The sequence below is a fragment of the Schistocerca nitens genome, chromosome 9, assembly GCF_023898315.1.
Source record: "Schistocerca nitens isolate TAMUIC-IGC-003100 chromosome 9, iqSchNite1.1, whole genome shotgun sequence".
NCBI lineage: Eukaryota > Metazoa > Arthropoda > Insecta > Orthoptera > Acrididae > Schistocerca > Schistocerca nitens.
The window spans coordinates 353,634,630-353,661,410 of record NC_064622.1 but is presented as its reverse complement, the minus strand read 5'-3'; the positions used below and the strand labels follow the sequence as shown (position 1 = coordinate 353,661,410).

Here is a 26,781-nt window from a genome sequence, read left to right as displayed (position 1 = left end):
AATTTTTTGAATGATTTCATGATACTTTAGCTGTCATTCTCTTTATTTCATGTGCGAGTGTACAATTTCGGCCTTAGGACATTTTCAGGTATATTGTGGACGGCTCTTTAGTGGTATATTAGGGCATGTACATAATTTCTCCAAGGGCTGCTTGTAATAGTCATAAAATAAATTAGAAAAGGTTTATATACAAGAGCTTTGCAACAATTGGTCGGAAGTGACGTACTCCTAAAATAGGGAAAAATCTTTCCCAATTTATTTTATGACCATCACATGCAGTCATGGGAGCTAAGACCTACATGGGAAAATACCACTAAAGAACCGTCCGCAAAGTACTTGAAAATGGCTTATGCCCGAAACTGTGGAATTGTATATGAAATACGGAGAATGGCAGCTGAAGACCTCACAAAAACATTCAAAAAATTTAATGGGGTATTATTCCTGCTACACGGTACATGCGCTAAAAAAATAAAGTTGGTTATTTGCCATCTATCCCGATGGTGCAGTTTTAAATCATGAGGTAGTAAAAGTCACCGATTTTTTTTAAGTGCGCAAAGCCAGGCTTGGAAAAAAAAAGTTGTGGACGCCGACCAGTAAGTGACGAGCAATCGAAAACGGGCCGTTGCTTCATTTTAAGCGGCAGGTTCCCCCCTGTGCTTTCAGTCGACTCAAGCTGGTTGTTAAGACATGTTTAATTTAGAAGAGCTGTGCACATGGCAATCTCGGCTGCTTTATGCCAAGTTTTTCTCGAACCGCATTTTACGGTAACGGGAGACTACTCGACGTGGTGGTGACGTGACGTGACGTGCCGCCATGCCGTGAAGCCAGCCGGCGCTGCTCCAGGATCTGGGGTGGAGAGAGCCGTCAGTGTGTGGCCTGACAGACGCTGCCAATAACCGCCGGCGGCCTGCCAATACTACACGCGGCCGCTGCGCAAAAAATACGCACGCCAAGGCTGGCGACGAGCGCAGCCTCCTCCCTGCTCCTTCTCACAGGGCACGCACTGCCTCGCTGCTGCTTATCGTGAACCTTAAATCAGAGTCGGATTCTGATGAGGAAATACGCACACGTTACTGCACCACAATGCTATGCAGAACTGACCACTGGATGTCATGAGAGGCCGACCTGTCAGTATAAACGAACACGAGTAGTATCGTGTTCTCACTAGAGGTTCAGTAACGGTAGGATGGGTCGGTCAGGAGAGTTTCGTGACTTCGAAATTGAACTAGTTATCGAATGACGCCAGAGTAATAAACCCATTAAGGACATTTCGTGCCTTCTAAAGCTACCTAAATTGATTGTTAGTGATGTGATCGTGAAGTGGAAACGTGAAGGAATAACCACAGTGAAATGCCTGGGCTAGCAGGACAGAACGGATTAGGTTGTGGAAAGGGGCCAAAATGAGTGCCTGTCAATTGCACTCAACATAAAACTTTATCTATCAACATACACTATTGTAACAAGGATGCAAACCACTCAAAACTTTAATCGACCTCCTTTGATTAACTTTAGATCGGCTGAAGGCCACATTCAAAATCCAAGACACAAGGCTTAAACAAAAGTGAAATAAAAGGTTCTTCTGGAGGTTTCACCCAAGAATATTTTCTAAATTTTCAATCTAATCGGCTGAAGGCTTAGCAATTTAATTTTAATGGAACTAACTAGGCTGGAGGTCTCACATTAAGCAATAAGAGGAGTTTCAATCAAAAGGCAGAAGGGCTTATCTTAAAACATTTCATGCAAATTGGGATGAAGGCCCCATTCAAAAGCATATCAATCGTATGCCTTAAGGGCAAGAGAAGAATATTAATTTAAGAGATATTAAAACTCGCATGAATGCCGCTCACCAACAAATAATTTAACGGCTTAAGCCCTAGAAGATTTTGAATTTTAAAGGGCAGAAGGCAGTATCTTAAAATATTTCATATAAGATAAAGAATAACAATCTCATGCCTTAAGGGCAAGACAAGAACATTAATTTAAGAGATATTGATACTTGGCAGAAAGCCACATGTCAACCAAATAACAAAACTCCAAACAGGGAAATTACTACGTAAGACACAAGGAACGGCGCTCAGACGTTTCCAAGGGTTGGCCTGGGATTGTAACACTATTGCGCGTTTAGGTGAGACAGGCAGCCTGTCCAACAACTTCTTAATCTGGAAGCACCCAAACCGACAGACAGCCGACCGACCAATCAACCAAATCAGTTCCGCTCCACGCAGCCTGCAAAATGACCACAGTACACGACACACAGACTATTGGCGCCCGCAGCGACCAAGAACACCACCTCAGCTGTCGAAATACACGCTGCACTGGACAGTAACAACACGACGAGCAAAATACACTGCCTAAAATTACGTCAACGACCAGGGCAGGTGACCGGGATGTCAACGGCCACAAGGCAGAAGATACCGCTGGTGAACTTCCATAATAGGGAATAAATTAAGTTAAATTTCACAGGAAGATGGCTGAAATCTCAGTGGACTTAAATATACAGACGTTGTTGCTTGCGGGAGCGTCCTAAAAGCGACAACCAGGATCAAACGAAGAAATGTTAACAGTTGAGGCTCGACAGTAAGTTAAGTGACGACTGAACTTTCATGTCCAAGATCGGTGGGCGTAGCACTAGCAAGCAGCACCTCACACTCCAACCGCGCGTGCACGCCGCCAGCGGCTCCAGCCCGACTATGCGCGACGGAGGCTTGCTTCGTGCTCTACGCCAACCGACCAACTGGACTGTCAGTCCGTCCGCGACTGCTGCTCCGTCGCGACTGTACTGCTGGTGCGTCTCCCACTCACTAACTACACGGCACACGACGACCCGGAAATACTATCGGTCACTCCAGAGATGTTAAGACAGTGCGCTTATCGATACGCGCTGCTGCTGCCTCTCACGGGCAAGTAAGGCAGGAAGTTAGTGACGCCAGTAAATGGAATAAGAAAACGAGGCGGCACTACCGTAATAGAAGATGATGGGATGAACACGAGCCACGCACGGCTCACACAGCTAAACAAAGACCATACAGACGTCATGTACTCACGGACAGGGACCGTCGAACATTGTGGAGGGTGGTTATGAAAGAAATGCAGGAAAAAAGTAGAATACTCATGAGTTCAAAAGCGCTAGCAGTAGTCCAGCTGTCACAGCGGCTGTATGTAAGGAGATACAGTGGTAGAGCAACTTCTCATATTCCACACTTTTCTGTAGTTAATGTCAAGCGACGCTTCATGAAGTGCAAAGAGACATTACTGTACAGTGGCTGATTTGGAGTGATGAATCACACTACACCCTGTGGCAGTCCGATGGACAGGTTTGGGTTTGGTGAATGCCTGGAGAACGTTACCTGCCATCCTGTGCAGTGCCAACAGGAAACTATGGGGGTGGTGCTGTTAGGTATGGGGGGTCTTTTTCTTGATCACAGTATAGTCCCCACATTGCACTTAAAAAAACGCTAAATGCCGAAGGATGTGGACATATTTTACAGCACTATGCAATACGTACAGTAGAGGAACAGTTTGGAGATATTCAAGGATTTGAGAGGAATAATCATTCGAAAAAGTCAAGTAAACATGGGGTCTAAAACGCATACCTTAAGAGCTATGAGCAATTCTTGATCTTCTATACTGTGAAACAAATCTCTTCCACTGCAAGCTCTTTGCTTTCCATATTTTGGGAAGTGGTAGTATGGACTAAAACATGGGAAAAATGCCCAGTAAACGTATGTCCGAAAACGCATAACTTAAGAGCTATGCGCACTTGTTCAAGTTCGCTATTTTGAAACACAACTCTTCTAATGAACAAGTTCTCATAACTTGATCCAATTTTTGTATTGTATACATAATAAACAAAAATATTGCACACCGTTTTTGTTTATATATACCAGTAGGTATATAAAAACACATGGCATTTATTCGCATTTGCGAATACAGACAACCATGATGTGTGTACTAGAATGAAGACAATGAGAATTTTTGACGGACGGGGCCTCGAACCCGGGGTTTTCCGCTTTACGCTGGCGCTCTCCTTAGCATTGGCTATCCATGCACTGTCCACGACCTACCCCAAACTTCCATATGTTGTCGCTTCTCTTTCACAACCTGTACTCTTACGCATGTTATGTAATTCCCATACAGAGGAGGACATTTTAAATGAAAGTCACTGCCTGATATCGGTAGATAAATTCGATATTGTAGTGCCGGGTGTTGTTAAGAAGAACGATGCCATGTTCTTTCGGACATACCGTGTATCGTTATTGTATTATTTCTTTGTTCTAAGGACATTAGCGTGGATTTATACATATTTAAAAAGAAATGCCACTCCGCTAAATTGCCATACTGTCCACGATAACGTCGGCTGGAGTGGCCGTGCGGTTCTGGGCGCTACAGTCTGGAACCGAGCGACGGCTCCGGTCGCAGGTTCGAATCCTGCCTCGGGCATGGATGTGTGTGATGTCCTTAGGTTAGTTAGGTTTAACTAGTTCTAAGTTCTAGGCGACTGATGACCTCAGAAGTTGGGTCGGATAGCGCTCAGAGCCATTTTTGTCCACGATAACGATACACGGTATGTCCGAAGGAACATGGCGTCGTCTCCTTAACAACAGCCGGCACTACAATATCGAATTATCTGCCGATATCAGGCAGTGACTTTCAGTGAAAATGTCCTCCTCTGTATGGGAATTACATAATATACGTAAGAGTATAGGTTGTGAAAGAGAAGCGACAACATATGGAAGTTTGGGGTAGGTCGTGGACAGTGCATGGATAGCCAATGCTAAGGAGACCGCCAGCGTAAAGCGGAAAACCCCGGGTTCGAGGCCCCGTCCGCCAAAAATTCTCATTGTCTTCATTCTAGTACACACATCATGGTTGTCTGTATTCGCAAATGCGAATAAATGCAATGTGTTTTTATATACTCACTGGTGAAAATTTTTATTTATTATGTATGTAATACAAAGATTTATATGCCTTATGGCGCTCGAGTTGTTATACACTGCTGGCCACCGTAAATGCAACACCCTGAAGGAAGCATCCGAATCAAGTGAAATTTACACCATGGGTTTGCAACGATGAGATATGCAACTGATTAGAATTTCAGCGCAGACCCACATCACGCGCGCCTGTGGCGCCACCTCATAGCGCCATTTAAGGCTTGGCGATTTCGACGAGTGTACGTTCGGTACGTGTGTTTACCTTGTGGTTGTTTCACAAGACGATCAGTTATGCCTCGTAGACAACAGCGAACATCTTTTGATCAAGTATCCGAGTTCGACAGAGGAAGGATAGTGGCTTACCGCGATTGTGGATTATCATACAGAGAAATCGCTAGTCGTGTTGGACGAAACTAAACAACTGTAATGCGGATATGTGACCGTTGGATGCAGGAGGGTACGACGGACCGACGTGGTCGATCGCATTCACCTCGGTGCACCACTGCACGTGCTGATAGGCAAATTGTGCGCATGGCAGTGACGGATCGCTCAGTGACGTCCCGAACCATAGCACGGCACATTGCGTCTGTAACGCATCATCCAGTGTCTGCGCGTACCATTCGACGCCGTTTACAGCAGAGTGGTCTGTCCGCAAGACGTCCATTGCTTCGTCTACCATTGACGCAGAACCACAGACGTCTCCGTCGCCAATGGTGTGATGACAGACGGATGTGGACGGCAGAATGGAATGACGTTGTCTTTACTGATGAGGCACGCTTCTGTCTGCAGCACCACGATGGTCGTATTCGAGTGTGGAGACACCGTGGAGAGAGGATGCTGGACAGCTGCATTATGCACCGCCACACTGGTCTTGCACCGGGTATTATGGTATGGGGCGGTATTGGATATTACTCTCGCACGCCTCTAGTACGCATTGCCGGTACTTTAAATAGCCGGCGCTACATATCCGAGGTGCTGGAGCCAGTTGTCCTTCCTTACCTTCAGGGCTCGGCCACAGCCATATTTCAACAGGATAATGCGCGACCACACGTGGCACGCATTGTCCAAAGGATCTTCGTCAATAACCAGATTGAATTGCTTCCCTGGCCGGCTCGCTCTCCGGATCTTTCGCCGATAGAAAACATGTGATCCATGGTTGCTCAACGAGTGACCCAGATTACATCCCCAGCTGCCACACCAGATGATCTTTGGCAACGTGTGGAAGCTGCTTGGGCTGCTGTACCCCAGGAACACATCCAACGTCTCTTTGTCTCAATGCCGAGACGTGTGGCAGCGGTGATCTCCAACAATGGAGGCTACTCTGGCTACTAATTCTGGCAGGAACCACATGTCACAGACGTCTGTAAACGTAATCATTTGATACTTGGTCAACATGTTATCTACAAAATAAATTTTGTTGTGCTACCTCTTGTATTTGTTGGTGTTGCATTTACGGTGGCCAGCAGTGTATAAAAACACGCGCGCATCCGAATGCAATGTTCTGTCAAATTATAAAGGAATCGGCGGATAACTTACGGAGATTTCAGATTTTGAACATTTCCACTTTTATTTATGCAGAAGTCTTGTCTGATTCGTCCGTTTGTTGTAAAAGTGACGCACAAGTATTTAAATGTACAGGCGTTTCTGAGTTTGCATACATCCAAGGCTTCTCGTTTATCTTCACCCACTACTGGGTCTTTTTTGTTTTGTTTATTGTCAAACGCCATTCTTTGTGACGTTTCCTCTTCCAGTTCTGTAGAATTTCTTCTAATTATATTTTAAATAAACTCGCTGCTATTGAGCATCCGTGTGTTCGGCCCTTATTTACGCAGAATTATTGGAAAACCGATAACAATATCGGTGGTAAACTCTAGTCACGTCTTTAAATATTTGGTAGGAATGCTACAAAACGATATGAAGAAGAGATAAGGGCTCGGAAGAGGGTAAACTCACGTTCCCTCGCTCCATACGCATATTGATTAGGACTGAGAAGTACTTTCCTCCATGCAATGTGCAGTGGCTTGCGCGGTTTCTCTGTAGATGTATATTGATGTCTCCTCCTCCTCCTCCTCCTCCTCTTACATTTCCAACGGTAAAATAGATGGCAGATTTTGTTTTTAGAGTTTTCACTACGTAAATTTATTCTACGCGACACTCCTTTAAATTTCATTTCAATGGTGGGATTAACGTACCATAGTTGTAAAGGCAACGGCTACAAAAAGGGAGAAAGAAGAGGGCGAACGGAATTTCCTGGTACGGAGCAAGTTAATCCGCCGCAAGAGCACTTCGCAGGCAGACCAAGTTCTGGCGGCCGTTTAAACATGACGGCAGCGGGTGAAGTTAATTCTCGACAGCGAAATGGCGCGATGTAGGCCGACGTAAAAACGTATGAAAGGTACAGCGGGCTACAGAACTTACTCGCAAAGTTCTCGCGCTTGCTGGAGGACACCATCAAGAGACAATGGCGAGGCCAAATTATAAGTCCTACTTCTAGGAAGCCGAAATAACTGAAGAAACAGACCAGTGCAGAAATCATCTATCGAATGGTGTAGCTTTTGCATAACGCGAAATTTCTCTCTCACAGATCAGTAGAAGTTCCTCGTGGCCACTTTTTATTCAGTGGTGAGCCGGCCGTGGTGGCCGAGCGGTTCAAGCGCTTCAGTCTGGAACCGCGCGACCGCTACGGTCGCAGGTTCGAATCCTGCCTCAGGCAGGTTAGTTAGGTTTAAGTAGTTCTAAGTTCTAGGGGACTGATGACCTCAGATGGTAAGTCCCATAGTGCTCAGAGCCATTTGAACCATTTTTTTTTAATTCAGTGATGAAGTCATAAATAACTGTAAGAAGCAAATATACTGACGACCCCAAATACAGGGTGTTTATAAATGAATATCGGGGTTTTAACGCGTTATAATATTTATTATATTAAACTTACCGTTATAGATCATATATCAAAATGAAAGAGCAACTCAAACAGTTTTACCAAGAACCTTATAAATGTTCAGTGTGAGCACCATTTGTCACGCGGCACACATCAAGTCTATAGCCGAGTTCTTCCCAAACATTGATAAGTGTGTCTTCAGTCACTGTAGCAACAGCTGCTTCAATCCGGATTATTAATTCAGGGAGGTCTGCTGGTAGCGGAGGCACGTACACACGATCCTTGGTGAAGCCCCAAAGGAAAAAATCGCATGGCGTTAGGTCGAGTGAACGTGGAGGCCATGCAAAGCAAGCCCCCATGTGAGAGGCACCTGGTTGCTGGTACGAATTTAAGAACCTTCAACATCGCAGCGCGTCAGCAATCGTTGGTTAGTATATTAAAAAACTAGAAACCCGCCTCGATTGCAAGAAAGCACCTAGTGTTAACCTAGGTTTCGGCGTAGATAACTACACCTTCTTCAGAACAATAAAACCCACAAGTGCCTAAGAAGACCTTTGTCAATGATTAAAAGTTAAGTAACGGTTTAGACTTTGTACATATGTACTGTTTGTGTTTTCCTTTTTTTTCGTTTATAAATGTATAGCTATAGTGTTCTTTTAATCATTGACAAAGGTCTTCTTAGGCACTTGTGGGTTTTATTGTTCTGAAGAAGGTGTAGTTATCTACGCCGCGACCTAGGTTAACACTAGGCGCTTTTTTGCAATCGAGGCGGGTTTCTAGTTTTTTAATATAATGCACCTGGTGGCATTGCGGGAAAATGTCGCAGTGAGGGAAGTACGTAAGCGGAGCAAAGACGAATCCGGAATCATTCTAACGCCAACGCGGGCCCCAAATGCAGAAATCCACTGGCCTAAAGGGGTTGCGCAAAAATATGGAAACACCACAAACACAACATATTACTCTGCCCAATCAGGTGTAGCGAACCCGTTGACATTAGAAACTTCCAATCGCCTCGTAATGGATAAATACAGAACCTGTATCGTTATCGAGGGAATAATATACAATTGTTCCTGCAACAAAATGCAAGTCCAGTAACCATGATGGAGGTGAACAGCGATCATGCAGCCTTCTCTCCAAAGCAGACCACAAAGGCTGAATAGTATTGGAATGTGGTGGCCACAGAAGACGTGACAGTTTATCCTCGTGCTCTGTGTGAACAGAAGTCTTGTCGTCTTGGGCCATCACCTCTGTGAAACGAACATTGTACCATGGGATAGCATGATCAGCCACAATGGTCACACAGTCCAAGGCAGGTATGCGACGCTGCGGAGAAACCATGGCGCCCTTGGAATACCATCATTTGGCTGTCCAAATCACCGCCGAACTCCCGCCATGTTTCTCTCTGGGGATGTGAATTCAACCAGAAGATGGATGCGGTGTGAAACAAGGCTCACCAGGCAAAGTGAGTTCCTTCCATTGGTCCGTAGTACAGTTTTTATAGCTTCAGGACCAGGTTTCCTGTTGCGAGTATTTGCCGCACATATATGTAGTTTTGGAATTGCTGCTCGCACTGACAGAGCTCTCGTGTGCGGCATTCAGCTCTCAAATGACTTTTGCAGCTGTCTCCCTCTCATTTGTTTCACAGTCCACTTCAATGACCGATCATTCAACACACACTTCGTTCGCGTTGTGACTTAGCGGACCATGCTTTTCCGCTTTCCCTGTATGCTGTACAAATCTTCGATACGCCAGAGACCTCCGCTCCCTTGCTTACGTAAGCACTCACCTAAGAGCACCAGCAGTTTGCCCAATTTCGAAATCGCTTAGCTCCTCCGTGAAGCACTCACATCTACACAGAGCACTGTCTTGACCAGGACTGACACTTTTAATATATTGAGGACATTGCAGCGGTTCCGTTTATGGTCAAGTACAGCAGTGCAACGTGCGGGTTTCGTTAGCATCTGTAGTTATGTTGAAGCGTGCACTTCTTGTGGCGTTTGCATATTTTTGTCCAGCCCTTGTAAGCTGCTTCGATAAAGCGGCGGTTGTTGCGGCCCGACAAAGCAGAAATTGTTGCGGCTCGGTGCCTTCCACGAAGCATTTCGGAAACTGCGAAGCTGTTGGTCGTTCGCGTGCTATAGTCGTGAGCCTCTATGGGAAGTTGTTAAGGATGATTAAACCGCGAGTACGCGACGAGGTGATGGATGACCATGCCTCGTCCCAGAAAGTGGATATCGGAAGTTTTCTCTCTCAGAGAACCAGGATAGGCGGTGATCTGTGTCAGACCTGACAGAGTACAAAGTTTGTACAGACAGAAGTGTTTCGAAGCATCTTGGTGGCTTTGATGCAGACGACCCCTACGCGTTCCCCGTTGACCCAACGTCAGTCGTCAGTTACGATGCAGTGCGCTCGGGGTCATCGAGACTGAACCGTGGCTCAATGGAAACATGTCGCCCGGTCGAATGAGTCACTTTTCGTTTTACGCCGGGTCGACAGTCGTGTCCAGATATGCCATCATCCAGGGTAACAGGGTCGGAAAGATGTGCCACGCCACGAAGGGGTTAGTATTATGCCGTGGCTGTCATTAACCTGGGCTTCCTTGGGGCCTGGGGACTATGGGCTACGGCAACATTATTGCAGACACCTGCATCAACTCATGGTAGATGCATCCTCTTTAGATGCATGACTGTCCTCGTCTCACAAGGCTAGAGTATTGCTATATGATAGTGAATTGATCTATTTACCGCCAAATTTGCCTCATCTGAACCCGATGGACCACAATTTGGACGCTGTTGGGCGCCAGCTCCGAGAACACGAACTAGCGGACCCTAATTTACCAGACTAGCCTGACATGTGCTGGCTATCTCTGGAAACCTACCAGTAACATGTGGAGCGTATGTCACGCAAATGAAATGAAATGATGGTACAGCATTTATTGGCCGGGATTTCCCCTTCGTGGTTCGGCCGCCGTATTGCAAGTCTTTTTAGTTGACGCCACTTCGGCGACTTGCGTGTCAATGATGATGAAAATGATGATGGACACGCAACACCCAGTCCCCCGCCGGAAATCGAAGCCGGACCCCCCTTGCGTGGTAGGCGGGAACGCTACCGCTGCGCTACGGAAAAGAAACACTGCAATGTTGCAGTCCAAATGTTTTAAGGGGATACGGAATCACCTATCCCCGCAATGTTAATATATGCCTACTATAGGGAACATTTTCTCACAAACTACTGGAGACAGAGAGGTAAAAATTTTACTGTATGTGCATTCATATGTTACAACAATACTGAAACAACAGTTTATTGTCAAAGTATTTTCTTACAGAGATATTGTACATTTATTTTTAAGTAAATTTTTTCCATCGCTTTTTACTAGACTATCACCCCTAAGTCTTTTGTAAATCAAGTAATTAAAAAATCGTTGTTTCAGTATGTAATAGGGACCTATGTCACTACGTCATAAAAATTTCAGACTTCTAGGTTGACCAGTACCTGAGATAATGTTCCTAGATGAAGTAAAAAGTAAACTTACGGGAAACGGAGAAAGAAGATTAAAACATTCCTGATCCGTAGCTAATACCCCCTTCACAGTCTTCATAATCATCTTCAAGTCTTCTTTTGGCACCCCTCTGCACCTGTCTTGCTTTTTTCACTAATGTCTTGATTATATTATCAGCATGCCTTAGTCTGTGCTGATCTAAAAAGAACATAGCACGTACCGTACGGGAACCAACACACATACCCAACTTTTGAAGGACCTGGCATTTATTTATATTTCCAAGATTGAAGGTTGCCACAGCATCATACACACCAAAATGTAGTGTATTAATTCCGACAAACACTGTTTTTGGGAGACGATGCCATATCACACTATTCAAGCACTCGTTGGGGTTCTGCGTTTTTCCGTGAAGACATTTCATCAGAAGACTTCTGTCAGCCAGATCTCTGAAAATGGGCTTTATTTCTGCCATGATGGCTGATGGTAGACTGTGGTGGTGAATGTATTTCTCTCCTGTTGTTAGTCCCCTATTGTATTTACACCAGCTGTTTTCACCTTTGGGGCACAAACCATGTTGTGGATGCTCATCCGTGGATGCGGTGTGGAAATATAAAGCCCATATAGCTCTCCTCATTTCTTCAAGATTGCCTGTATTTTGCCTGATTGCAAGGCCATAGCAGTTCTGAATGTGGTCTATTATGGAATCAGTGAATCTTCCTCTGCCATCCAAGGTTTTCCCATCATCTAGTTTTTTCCCTTTCATAACTGATTTTAACCTTCTCAGCCTGGCACCCATTCTCTTCTGCACATGTCCTATACATTCAAGTTTGCTTATATTTACACTGTTCCCATATGGTTTGCTTTCCAAAACTTCTTTGGATGCTTTAGAGTCACCATCTCCCAGATATTTGACATAGCGAACATTATACCACTGTGACGAGCGATGAAAAATTTTCTTCACCCCAGCAACCTCCATGCCACCACTACTACCATAATAATTAGCAATACAGTCATCACTGTGTTCATTTTTCAGCCTGCCTGTGCACCTACAGTATTTAGACATTATTGCAACATCAATAACCTTGCCAGTATCAACACTAGTTGCTGTTACAACACCATTGTTGGAGGTGTGGCCCCTTTTCTGCCACGTGCCATCAAACGCCACTGTGAGGTCACGACTGCCGTCATTTTCTTCCACTGCTTCTTCCACAGCAACCTGCATTGACTTCTGTGCTACATCTTCAACTGCAGATCCTAGTACATAATTGTAAGCTTCAAACTTTGAAGGTGCACTTGGAAGATTTAGAACACCACATAGCATATCACCAGCTGCTTTGCCCTTACCAATTGCTCGCAATCCATAAACTAACCTAATATTTACACTATAAAGTTCAGTTTTCTTGTATCCATTATTTACAGTTACTGAAACCGAACTTGGAAACTTACAGCTGTATTTACAAACACTGCATATTAAATTAAACTGGGCAGCCAGGCCAACATGGGATTCAACTTTCAGAGAAACTTTTCCATGACATTTTTTGCAGCACAAACTGTTTTCAAGAGCTTCACACAATATATTCGTATCAATGAGTTCAAAAACTTCATTCCCTCTATCAAGTAAATTATATTTCTGTTCCAAATCTCTTAGTTTTTTATGAGAAGCACTGTTTTCATTTGGTGTAAGTTCGTTCGGCAAATCAGTAATAAGTGGATTCACATTTTCCAACAGTGATGATGATGAACTGCTTTGCTTTGCTAATGAATCATTATTTCTTTTCTTTTGCCAGTTCACACGCTTTTTAAATACTTTTGCTTTAGCTCTAGGCATTTTCACTGCGAAAAATGAAGCACTAAATACGAAATAACTCAACAACAACTACTTTCTTATATCACACTGTTTACAAAACAGTCCCGCCACAAAGTCAAAGAGTAACTTGAGGAAACCAGAGAGAAACATTTTCGGGCAACTAGTGTATAAATAGTCGCTGGAAACCGGGATATTTGAATTCATGTCACTTTAAAGGTACTGCCAAAAAGTTCATGGTCAGCCACGAGAGACGTGTATAACTAAAGCGCAATACCCGATCTCACAAATATATAAAAATAAAATAGTTATAATTGTAGTAGAGCTATGTATGATACGTCATTTTAAAGAGGAAACATGGCAGAATATAATACGCCAATAAAAAAAATTCGATTTTTTAACCCAAAATCCGATTCCGTATCCCCTTAAGCAGATTTGATCATAATGTTTCGGCCGATCAGTGTAGAACATTGCACGGGGTACCCAGGAAGGAAAGGAATGCAGGAAGACCTACAGAGGATCGACACTTTATATGTAGTGGGCTCTCAACATTACTAGATGTGAACTACTGCACGTAAATATGCAGAAAGACCCATTATTGTAGTGCTGCAGTCACATCCATAAAATATCTGGGAGAATATGGACGGAGAGATTTAAAGTGGGGCGATCTCATAACATTAATCGCGAGAAAGGCAGATATGATACTGACACGCAGTGGAAAATATGTGGGCAGTGTTGTCCGCTCGCTGAGGAGCTGGCTTACAAAGAAGAACAGCGCGTTTCGTCACATGTTCGTCTAGTAAGCGGGGAAGAGTTAGAGAGGTACTCATCCAGTTTGCTTGAAGCTGACCAATTATTTCGTCCTATGTATATCTTACGAAAAAAAACATGACCTGTAAAATTAGAGAGATTTGAGACTACACGGAGGCTTACCAACAATTATTCTTCCTGCTCGCTGTACGTGACTGGGACAGGAAAGAGGGGAAGCGAAAGTGGTGTAGAAGGGGCCCTAGGCCGTGCAGCATAAGGTGGCTTGCAGATTGTAGACTTATATGAAGAGAGAGATTTGGGTGTGTGCGGCGGACAGAGCGGCCCACTGCGTCCAACTGCACAACCTCCTGTGTGAAAGGGGTCGTAGTTGACGTTATCGTCCTGCAGAGTGTTTCGAATAAGGTACCGTCTGTGTATGTATGAAATACAGCACACCTTGCGAACGATCGTTATTTTAAATGCTATAGACTCTCTGGTCATAAAAATCTAGACAGCTGGTGCGTGTCAATCATTCACCTGAATTCTGCTGGGGACGCTTTCAGTGAGGTGTCTGAATGCCTGTGGAAGAAGTGCAGCCCCTTCTCCCTTCAAGACCGAAACCTGAGAAGGTAATGATATTGAACGCCGGGATCTGGAGCTAAGACGACGTTCTAAATCATCTCGTACCTGTTCCATTGTGTTCAGGTCGGGATTCTGAGAACGCCAGACTATTTCAGAAATGCTATTGTCCACAAACCATTGCCTCACAGATACTGCTTCATGACAGCAGACATTATCAAGCTGATACAACCAATCATCATCTCCAAACCCTTCGTGCACTGCACGCAGTACAAAATGCTAAAAGATGTTTTCGTATCCTTCTACATTTGGCCCTGTGTTAACCTCAATAAGAGAACCACACCCTAACCACTAAAAACACCCCCATACCGGAACAGCACCACCTCAGTTCTTCACTGATATCACAGCATATGATGGCAGGTAACGTTTTCCAGAGTTCTGCCAAACTCAAACGCTTCTACCTGATTGCTACAGACTATAATGTGATTCATCACCGCAAATCACTCGTTTCCAGTCGCCCAATGTCCGGTGGCGTCGCTCTTTACAGCAACCCAAGTATCGCATAGCATTCACTTCAGAAATGTGTGGCTGATAAGGAGCTGCTCGAGCATTACACCGCCTTTGTTTTAGCTCCCTATGAACATTCATTGTGCTAGCTGGAGGACTGGTAACACTTCGGAAATTACGTGTGAGTCCTTCCCGTCTCTGTTCATCCATAAGTAGGTATGGTTGTTCCTTCGCTTTTTCACTAAATCAGGTGATAGCCAATGACTACTCACCGTTCGAAGTCATTGAGCTGTCTTGAGACACACTCTCTGCTATTACTGCACCTTTACTGACAACACAATACCCCGCGCCTCATGTTGTCGAATTCGCCTTTAGTGACCTTATTGGCCGAATTACGCACTCCATCGGCATGTGCGTGTAGTTTTGATAAGGTAGTGTATCATATGTGATAGAAACAATAAACCACCCTGTCGCAGGATCATCCGCAACTGAGCATTATACGAGGGTCACTCCAAAAGAAATGCACACTATTTTTGTAAAAATACAGTTGTCATTCTGCATGTGTGAAAGTTTTACAGTGTGTAGATACATCCATCCCGCTCGTTTTCAAACTTAGTTCAACCTGTTTCCGTGAGTGGCGCCGTCACAGCATGTCGTCGAGATGGCTGCTACACTTGACTTCCGTCAGAAGCAACGTGCTGTCACAGAATTCCTGTGCTGTGAAAACGAGACAGTGGGAAACATCCACAAGAGGTTGGAAAAGGTGTATGGAGATGCTGATGTCGATCGCAGTACAGTTAGTCGGTGGGCAAGCAGTTTACGTGATGAAAGCGGGCACGGCAGTATTGAGGATTGTCCTCGCAGCAGCAGGCCTCTTACTGCACACACTCCAGACAATGTGCAGAGAGTTAACGAATTGGTGACTGCTGACATACGCATCAGAGTGAACTAATTGTCACGCTACGTTGGGATAGGGGAAGGAAGTGTTTGCAGAATACTGAAAGTGTTGGCGTTAAAAAAGGTTTGTGCCAGGTGGGTTCCCAGGATGTTGACAGTGGCTCACAAAGAAACAAGAAAAACGGTATGCAGCGAACTTTTGGAACAGTAAGAGAATATGTAATAACGTCGTGTGACGAGGGCCTCCCGTCGGGTAGACCGCTCGCCTGGTGCAAGTCTTTCGATATGACACCACCTCGGCGACTTGAGCGTCGATGGCGATGACATGATGATGATTAGGACAACACAACACCCAGCCCCTGAGCGAAGAAAATCTCCGACCCAGCCGGGAATCGGACCCGAGCCCTTAGGATTGACAGTGTGTCGCTCTGACCACTCAGCTACCGAGGGCGGACAGTAAGAGAATGGTGGAGATGAATTTCTTGGAAGAATTGTGAGAGGTGATGAAACATGGCTCCATCATTTTTCACCGGAGACAAAGAGGCAATCAGTGGAGTGGCATCATGCAAATTCACTAAAGTAAAAAAAAATTCAAAACCACACCTTTTGCTGGAAAAGTTATGGCTACGGTGTTTTTCGATTACGAAGGACTCTTGCTTGTGGACATCAAGTCAAGTGGAACCACCATAAATTCTGATGACTTCAAGCTCGACTGAGTGGTGTTCGACCACATCGGCAAAAGCAGGATGTTTTGCTGTTGCACTTCAATGCACGGCCACATGTAAGTCAAAAAACCATGGAAGCGATCACAAAACTCGGATGGACAACACTGAAAGACCCGCCTTACAGTCCTGACCTGGCTCCATTTGACTATCATCTGTTCGGGAAACTGAAAGACTCTCTTCGTGGAACAAGGTTTGAAGATGATGGCTACCTTGTGCACGCCGTCAAACTGTGCCTCCAACAGGTTGGTCCAGAATTTTACCGTGCAGGTATACAGGCGCTGGTTCCAAGATGGCGTAAGGCAGCTGAGAGGGATGGACATTACGTGGAGAAATGAAAATATTGTTCCTAAAGGATGTATTTACACACTGTATAACTTTCAAACATGTAGAATAAAAGATGGATTTAAAAAAAAAGTAGTGTGCATTTCTTTTGGAGTGACACTCGTACCAGAGGTTGAAAATACCGCTGCAGTTGTAAGGTTCTTTTATTTAGGACACGACCGGTTTCGGGCTCTTATACGCGTATCTTCAGGTGTCATAACTTGGTGCTGTGACACCGAGCGCCGCCGTCGACGAGTACAAGACACGATGTGCTACCGGCGAGCGCAGAGCATGGAGTCCACCGCGTCTTGTACTCGTCCACGTCGGCGCTAGGAGTCACAGCACGAAGGTACGACACCTGTAGACAGGCGTATAAGAGCCCGAAACCGGTCGTGTCCTAAATAAAAGAACCTTACAACTGCAGGGGTAAAGTACAGGGAGCGAAAGGCTGTTTACAATTTGTACAGAAACCAGATGGCAGTTATAATTGTCGAGGGGCGCGAAAGGGAAGCAGTGGTTGGGAAGGGAGTGAGACAGGCTTGCAGCCCATCCCCGATGTTATTCAATCTGTATATTGAGCAAGCAGTAAAGGAAACAAAAGAAAAATTCGGAGTAGGAATTAAAATCCATGGAGAAGAAATAAAAACTTTGAGGTTCGCCGATGGCATAGTAATTCTGTCAGAGACAGCAAAAGACTTGGAAGAGCAGTTGAACGGAATGGACATTGTCTTGAAAGGAGGATATAAGATGAACATCAAAAGCAAAACGAGGATAATGGAATGTAGTCGAATTAAGTCGGGTGATGCTGAGGGAATTAGATTAGGAAATGAGACACTTAAACTAGTAAAGGAGATTTGCTATTTGGGGAGCAAAATAACTGATGATGGTCGAAGTAGAGAGGATATATAATGTAGACTGACAGTGGCAAGGAAAGCGTTTCTGAAGAAGAGAAATTTGTTAACATTGAGTATAGATTTAAGTGTCAGGAATTCGTTTCTGAAAGTATTTATATGGAGTGTAGCCATGTATGGAAGTGAAACGTGGACGATAAATAGTTTGGACAAGAAAAGAATAGAAGCTTTAGAAATCTACATCTACATTTATACTCCGCAAGCCACCCAATGGTGTGTGGCGGAGGGCACTTCACGTGCCACTGTCATTACCTCCCTTTCCTGTTCCAGTCGCGTATGGTTCGCGGGAAGAACGACTGCCGGAAAGCCTCCGTGCGCGCTCGAATCTCTCTAATTTTACATTCGTGATCTCCTCGGGAGGTATAAGTAGGAGGAAGCAATATATTCGATATCTCATCCAGAAACGCATCCTCTTGAAACCTGGACAGCAAGCTACACTGAGATGCAGAGCGCCTCTCTTGCAGAGTCTGCCACTTGAGTTTGCTAAACATCTCCGTAACGCTATCACGCTTACCAAATAACCCTGTGACGAAACGCGCCGCTCTTCTTTGGATCTTCTCTACCTCCTCCGTCAACCCGACCTGGTACGGATCCCACACTGATGAGCAATACTCAAGTATAGGTCGAACGAGTGTTTTGTAAGCCACCTCCTTCGTTGATGGACTACATTTTCCAAGGACTCTCCCAATGAATCTGAACCTGGCACCCGCCTTACCAGCAATTAATTTTATATGATCATTCCATTTCAAATCGTTCCGCACGCATACTCCTAGATATTTTACAGAAGTAACTGCTACCAGTGTTTGTTCCGCTATCATATAATCATACAATAAAGGATGTGGTGCTACAGAAGAATGCTGAAGATTAGTTGGGTAGATCACATAACTAATGAGGAGGTATTGAATAGAATTGGGGAGAAGAGGAGTTTGTGGCACAACTTGACTAGAAGAAGGGACCGGTTGGTAGGACATGTTCTGAGGCATCAGGGGATCACAAATTTGGCATTGGAGGGCAGCGTGGAGGGTAAAAATCGTAGAGGGAGACCAAGAGATGAATACACTAAGCAGATTCAGAAGGATGTAGGTTGCAGTAAGTACTGGGAGATGAAGAAGCTTGCACAGTATAGAGTAGCATGGAGAACTGCATCAAACCAGTCTCAGGACTGAAGACCACAACAACAACAACAACAACAACAACAACAACAACATACAACTGCAGCGTTATTTTCAACCTCTAACATAAACAGTAGTTGGAGGCTCGACTTCGAACCGTGTATTTGCTTTCTTTTTGCGAAACCCAAGAACGTAGCAGTAGCAATAGAGAAATCCACCGGAGCTGCGATTGCCCATGCGGGTCTCGGGGTGCGGTGGAAGACGTGGCGCCGCATTAATGGCTGGGCCCGCCTTGCGGGGCAGCGTCCGGACGCCAGATGGGACCGCGGCGCCGTAATTGGCGGAGCGGCGGGCACCGGAAGGCGCGCCGGAAGTCGCCGTTGCCGCCGGCGGCGTCTCCAGGGGCTCGGCTGGCCGATCGATGGCGTTCATTATCAGCGGCGAGCGCCCGACAAGTGCGTTGCGGGATCGGTCGCGGGGAACCAATTACAGGCTCCGATGAGTTAACTCGGCCTGGCGGCGAGTAGGGCTGCGCCGCACCGTCACTGCACGCGTCGACCTGCTCCCCTTGATGAGGGGATCGAAACGTTCGCGGTTCGTTAGTATGCGACCTCGCGTACTGCCTCGCGACAGCCTCCAAATCTTTGCCATGGAAAAAAAAATTACGGAGCAGGGAAATTGACGCGATGGAGGGGCAAGTATGGGATGTAACACATCCACTTTTCTTGTACGCTATTCCCACTCGTGCTCTCGCCATAGATCTCAGTCGTCAGTGGGATTAGCCGAGCGGTCTTAGGCGCTGCAGTCATGGACTGCGCGGCTGGTTCGAGTCCTCCCTCGGGCATGGGTGTGTTGGTTTGTCCTTAGGATAATTTAGGTTAAGTAGTGTGTACGCTTAGGGACTGATGACCTTAGCAGTTAAGTCCCATAAGATTTCACACACATTTGAACATTTTTTTAGTCGTCAGTAATCAGGAGCCTTAATGCGTTAACCTTTGTGCAGGGAAAGTATGGCCATCCCTTTCCCCTCCTCTTGCCGGCGTCTGCAGCTCGTGATTGGCTGAAATGATCACGTGGGACTTCCGGTCGTATTGGAGCCTCCTGTTACAAAACATAGACCCATAGGCGTCCGCAAGGGTGTGGGGGCTGGGGCTGTCAGAGGGGCAGATGGGTAACTGTCCCTCCTGGAATCTCCGGTAGGTTACTTGGTTCAAATGGCTCTGAGCACTATGCGACTTAACTTCTGAGCTCATCACTCGCCTAGAACTTAGAACTAATTAAACCTAACTAACCTAAGGACATCACACACATCCATGCCCGAGGCAGGATTCGAACCTGCGACCGTAGCGGTCACGCGGTTCCAGACTGAAGCGCCTTTAACCGCACGGCCACACCGGCCGGCTGGTAGGTTACTTCCTGGCATATTAAAACTGGGTGTGAGACCGGTTCTCGAACACCAGAACTTTGCCTTTCGCGGGGAAATCCTTACCGACTTAGCATAACCCACGGCCCGTCCTCGTGAAGCTTCACTTCCCGCAATATCTCACCTCGAACCTTCCAAATTTCGCAGTTCTCCAGCATAACTGAGGGATTACACAGTCGAGTCACATGTGACCACCACCCACGTCGACGTCAACGTGCAATACGTACTCACAGAACCAACAGGACTAACAGTGGATGGAATATAAACCGAGTCCGGAGAACATTGCAGTAGTTGTCGTAATGCGGAAACAGAGCGATTTATCTTACATCCCTTAGGACATCAGTCTTTCGGGCCAAGGTTGGAAGCATTCCAGAGCCGGGTATGTTTGCAAACTGATCGCCTGCTGCCAGCGTTCAAGTATACCTCGCATGGCTTCAGCCTGGAACCGCGCGACCGCTACGGTCGCAGGTTCGAATCCTGCCTCGGGCATGGGTGTGTGTGATGTCCTTGGGTTGGTTAGGTTTAAGTAATTCTAAGTTCCAGGGGGCTGATGACCTCAGCTGTTAACTCTCATAGTGCTCAGAGCCATTCGAACCATTTTGGAGCAAAATGATGCTATCCAATACCGGTCCCAAGACAACTGTGGTGCACCGTGGTTAATAGTTAACAGGGATGAACGGCTATTGCGGATATGTGTACGGGCGAACAGAACTACTGAGCAATTGACTGGCCATATAAACGAAGGCGCTACCAACAGTGTCTCTCCAAAGATCGTTCGGCGATCGGTCCTCGGCAGCGGGCGACTGGTTCATGCACTTATACTTACTGCTTTTTATCGACGACGAACGCTGGAATTTGCACAGTAGTATCCTAACTGGAGATCCCCGAGTACCGACACATGGCCTTTTCAGATGAATCGCGTTTTATGCTCCATAGACGTGAAACATCTTAAAGCAAATACCCTGCAACGATCGTCGTAAGGGTCCAGGCCGGTGGAGGGAGCGTATGGCATTCCCTGGGTGTCTTCATCATTATTGAAGACACAATGGATCAACAAGATTACGCATCCCTCCTTGGGGACCATGTTCACCCCCACATACAGTTTGTTTTTTCTCGGCACAATGGCTTATACCAGCAGGACAGTGCAAATCACATAGCTTGTGGTATAGGTCCGCGTTTCGAAGAGTACCAGCTTGAGTGTACTGTACTCCCTTAGCCATCAAACTACTTGGATTTAAAGCCAATAGAAATTCTGTGGGACTACCTCGATCGGGCTGTTCGCGCCATGGATGCTCAACCAAGTATCCTAGCGCAGCTGGCCACGGCAGTGGAGCCGAAGTGGCTCCAGATCCCTATCGATACTTCCCATAACCTCATCGATTTTCTTCCTACACTTCTCCTAGCGGTCTGCGCTGCAAGCCGGTTATTCAGGCATTTGACAGGTGGTCACATAAATGTGAGTGGACAGAAGAGCTCTCTCAGAGGAAAGGATATTGCGGAGACGTGGCTTACCCGCAGTCTGAGTGATGTTTGAAGGTTGAATTTTTCACTCTGCAGCAGTGTGTGCTCTGATAATGTAACTTCCTGGAAGATTTTCTTCCAGGGGTGCTGGTCCTGCAAGTTTTGCAGGAGAAATTCTGTGGAGTTTGGAAGGTAGGTATGAGATACTGGAGGAAGTAAAGCCGTGAGTCGTGCATGGGTAGCTCAGTCGGTAATGCAATTGAGTCGCGAAAGGCCAAGGTCCCGGGTTCGAATACCAGTGCTGCATACATTTCTAATCTGCCAGGAGGTTTCATACCAGCTCACACTATTCTGCAAAGTGAAAAATTCATTCTGCAGTAGATTAACTTTGGAATTTTCATGCATTTCTAGAAATGATTGTCTCTGATTCCACTCAACATCGTATTTAGCATGCAAAGGGAAACACTATGGTTTTAGTAAGCGCCACAATATTTAGTTGTCGGATTGTCCGCGGAAAATTATACTGTTTTTCGTGGCGTGGTGGCGGTTTCGGTGTTTTATTATTCTGAGGGATGTGAACCTTTACAGAACGTTGTCGATATAGAATATCCGATCTTTTTGTTGTCGCTTCCTTGTACAGCCCTTAATGAGCTACAGGAAGCGTCGGTTCCAGCATCCAGAAGAGTTCAAAATGGCTGAAGTTTACCTGCCGCCATCCATCCGCACTAACCACGAGCGTTGCCGCTTCAGCCGCAGAGCGGCTCAGTCTTACAATAGGTTTGCATTTGACCCATCAAGGCTTGCTGGCCGGCCGGTGTGGCCGAGCGGTTCTAGGCGCTTCAGTCTGGAACCGCGCGACCGCTACGGTCGCAGGTTCGAATCCTGCCTCGCGCATGGATGTGTGTGATGTCCTTAGGTTAGTTAAGTTTAAGTAGTTCTAAGTTCTAGGGGACTGATGATGTCTGATGTTAAGTCCCATAGTGCTCAGAGCCATTTCAACCAAAGCTTGCTGGGACTTCATCCACTTTTACATGGTAGGGCGATTATAGTAGAGTATGAAGGTCACGATCGTGTGCTATATTGTAGATAGTGAGCCCAAATCCAGAAGAAATACAAATATCTGCCTTGAAAGAGAGGAAAAAATAGTGAAATATCAATGTCTAAAATATGTTTGGACCTTTTTAAACTACCTATATGGTTCTTACACTACATGGGTGCGGCATCTAGCTGTATGGATACGAGTTCTCTAGACCAGTTGTCATGGCAACATCACAACACGCCGTACCAGGGAGTAGAGGACGATTTTGGCTCGGTTCTAGGCTGTTTAGAGTTGGTTCTACCAATCAGTTTGGTGGTTATTTGAATGTTTCCTACTTCCATGTTCTAATTAATTATATAAAAGATGTACTTCGAATGACTTAATGAAATATGCTTATCTTTAAGGTATAACAGTTATCTGCGTTAAAAAAATGACTGTATAACTATCAAAAGTTACAACGGGCTTGGTGTACTTCCTGTAAAATTTATTACTTGTGGCACAACACGTTCTCCAACTCAACTAGTCGGTTAGGTCAAAACGGCACATTTGGAGTCATGATTCTCTCTTTGATAAATTTCTGTCGACGTCCATACGTTGGACATGTTCTGTTTCCATACAAATAATACCATAGTGCTGTGCTTTCGGCAGAAGTTTTACAAGCCGCAAGAGATGGATGGCTTTCTGTTGTAGGGGGAAATGGAACAAGAACAATTTGTGCATCACTGTAAATCATTTTAAGATTTGAGATTCGCCAATGAATATATCATGTAGCAAAGAGCTATATGTTTTAATTTCAAAGCCGGCCGCTGTGGACGAGCGGTTCTAGGCGCTTCAGTTCGGAAGCGCGCTGCTGCTACGGTCGCAGGTTAGAATCCTGCCTCGGCCAAAGATGTGTGTGATGTCCTTAGGTTAGTTTGGTTTAAGTAGTTCTAAGTAGAGGGGACTGATGACCTCAGATGTTAAGTCCCATATAGCTTAGAGACATTTGAACCTTTTTTTTTTTTAATTTCAACAAATTCTTGAGCCAAGTTTTTGTGTAATATTGTAAGGCTGAACTGTTGATGTATCAAAGTTTTTATTTGTCTGCAGAGGGTTGAAATACTCAAATAAAGGTGACGTATAACCGAACCAACACGTCTGATTATATTTCATTTCGTAGTTAAATTCTTGAAGAGTACTGCATCTTTTCTTACTCGTTTAATTGCTTTTAGTGGATAGTTACAACGAACAAAGGAATACAATACGTCAAGAAAAGCGAAAAAGACATACAAAAGTAATTTGTACAGTATAGTTGACTTTTTATTCCTGTTTTATGCTAGACTAATTATTTTTAAACGCAGATATTAGCTACAGTATGTGCGCCAAACAATGTTTTTTTTCGGAAAATTCAGACATGATTGCTTGACAGTTCATCCAGTCAACATTTTCCTTCTTTTGCTTTTTTGAAAAGCTAAAAGTAGTTCTACATTATTACTTCACAGTTCCTACACTGAACAGCATTTTTTTTTTTTTTTTAATACGCGTGTTGAAACTATTAAAATGGAACTGAACGAAACGGCCGGTGTTCCGCTGTAGCTATATTTGTTCAGGTCAGTATAAACCCACTATACCAGTTGGTGTAAATACACTCCTGGAAATTGAAATAAGAACACCGTGAATTCATTGTCCCAGGAAGGGGAAACTTTATTGACACATTCCTGGGGTCAGATACATCACATGATCACACTGACAGAACCACAGGCACATAGACACAGGCAACAGAGCATGCACAATGTCGGCACTAGTACAGTGTATATCCACCTTTCGCAGCAATGCAGGCTGCTATTCTCCCATGGAGACGATCGTAGAGATGCTGGATGTAGTCCTGTGGAACGGCTTACCATGCCATTTCCACCTGGCGCCTCAGTTGGACCAGCGTTCGTGCTGGACGTGCAGACCGCGTGAGACGACGCTTCATCCAGTCCCAAACATGCTCAATGGGGGACAGATCCGGAGATCTTGCTGGCCAGGGTAGTTGACTTACACCTTCTAGAGCACGTTGGGTGGCACGGGATACATGCGGACGTGCATTGTCCTGTTGGAACAGCAAGTTCCCTTGCCGGTCTAGGAATGGTAGAACGATGGGTTCGATGACGGTTTGGATGTACCGTGCACTATTCAGTGTCCCCTCGACGATCACCAGTGGTGTACGGCCAGTGTAGGAGATCGCTCCCCACACCATGATGCCGGGTGTTGGCCCTGTGTGCCTCGGTCGTATGCAGTCCTGATTGTGGCGCTCACCTGCACGGCGCCAAACACGCATACGACCATCATTGGCACCAAGGCAGAAGCGACTCTCATCGCTGAAGACGACACGTCTCCATTCGTCCCTCCATTCACGCCTGTCGCAACACCACTGGAGGCGGGCTGCACGATGTTGGGGCGTGAGCGGAAGACGGCCTAACGGTGTGCGGGACCGTAGCCCAGCTTCATGGAGACGGTTGCGAATGGTCCTCGCCGATACCCCAGGAGCAACAGTGTCCCTAATTTGCTGGGAAGTGGCGGTGCGGTCCCCTACGGCACTGCGTAGGATCCTACGGTCTTGGCGTGCATCCGTGCGTCGCTGCGGTCCGGTCCCAGGTCGACGGGCACGTGCACCTTCCGCCGACCACTGGCGACAACATCGATGTACTGTGGAGACCTCACGCCCTACGTGTTGAGCAATTCGGCGGTACGTCCACCCGGCCTCCCGCATGCCCACTATACGCCCTCGCTCAAAGTCCGTCAACTGCACATACGGTTCACGTCCACGCTGTCGCGGCATGCTACCAGTGTTAAAGACTGCGATGGAGCTCCGTATGCCACGGCAAACTGGCTGACACTGACGGCGGCGGTGCACAAATGCTGCGCAGCTAGCGCCATTCGACGGCCAACACCGCGGTTCCTGGTGTGTCCGCTGTACCGTGCGTGTGATCATTGCTTGTATAGCCCTCTCGCAGTGTCCGGAGTAAGTATGGTGGGTTTGACACACCGGTGTCAATGTGTTCTTTTTTCCATTTCCAGGAGTGTATAAATGTTATTTCAGCATTCCTCAGCTGATAAAAAACTGCCGTCTAATGAGAAAAAAACATCGTCAATGATGAAAATCATGTCTGAGTTAAGTCGCGAACCCTACACGTTCCCAGTAAAATATGCTCTTGTCGGTTTATGACAAGCCACAAAATGCCCCTCATAGATGTTATTCAGGGAAGTACTAGGCCCTGTAGTGACAACAGCTGACACGCTCATGTGCGTTTGCCACCAACATACTAGATGACTACATAAGCTACGAGCGACCCGTGTGTTGTCCAAGTGGGTGCTGTGTCTGCTGTCTGGGTACAGAGATGGTGACGGAAACTGAACTAATACGGGCAACACCAGAAGATGGAACTCAAAATTTCGAAACCGGGTGTGGGGGTTCAAAAGGGACCTGAACAAATACAGCTACAGCGGACCACTGGACATTTCATTAAGTTTCATTTCAATAGTTTCAACATGCGTATTAAAAAAAAAAAAAAAGCTGTTCAGTGTAGGAACTGTGAAGTAATAATGTAGAACTACTTTTAGCTGTGGTTGCCCCAATTTTAAAATTATCTAGAAAGTTCAGAACCTAAAAACGGTATATGTCTTCCGTACCGGTCACATTGGGTACAGAGCTTTACTTAGGATGGCGCTCGCGCATTACGAGCAACAACCGGCATTCAACAGTATCGTTAACAAGTTGTCTGACATATGTGTGAGACGGTCATGCACAGCGCTTTGCAAGAAGCTCGCTTGGAAACAGTATGTTTACCGGAAATGGCAAGTAGCACATTAAATTAAAGATTTTGCAGCCAGACGCGGTTAGTGACAATTTTTAAACAACTATATGAGAAGCAAATGTCTGAAAATACTGTGGAGAAATAGCAGCCATAGCTCTCATCTTG

At 45.7% G+C, this 26,781-nt stretch overlaps 1 protein-coding gene across 1 annotated transcript in view; it reads left to right on the top strand.

Annotated features, from left to right (window-relative positions):
- Positions 1–26,781, top strand: part of LOC126203883 (ankyrin repeat domain-containing protein 50-like) — a 520,870-nt gene that overhangs the window by 149,900 nt on the left and 344,189 nt on the right. The window lies entirely within an intron of this gene.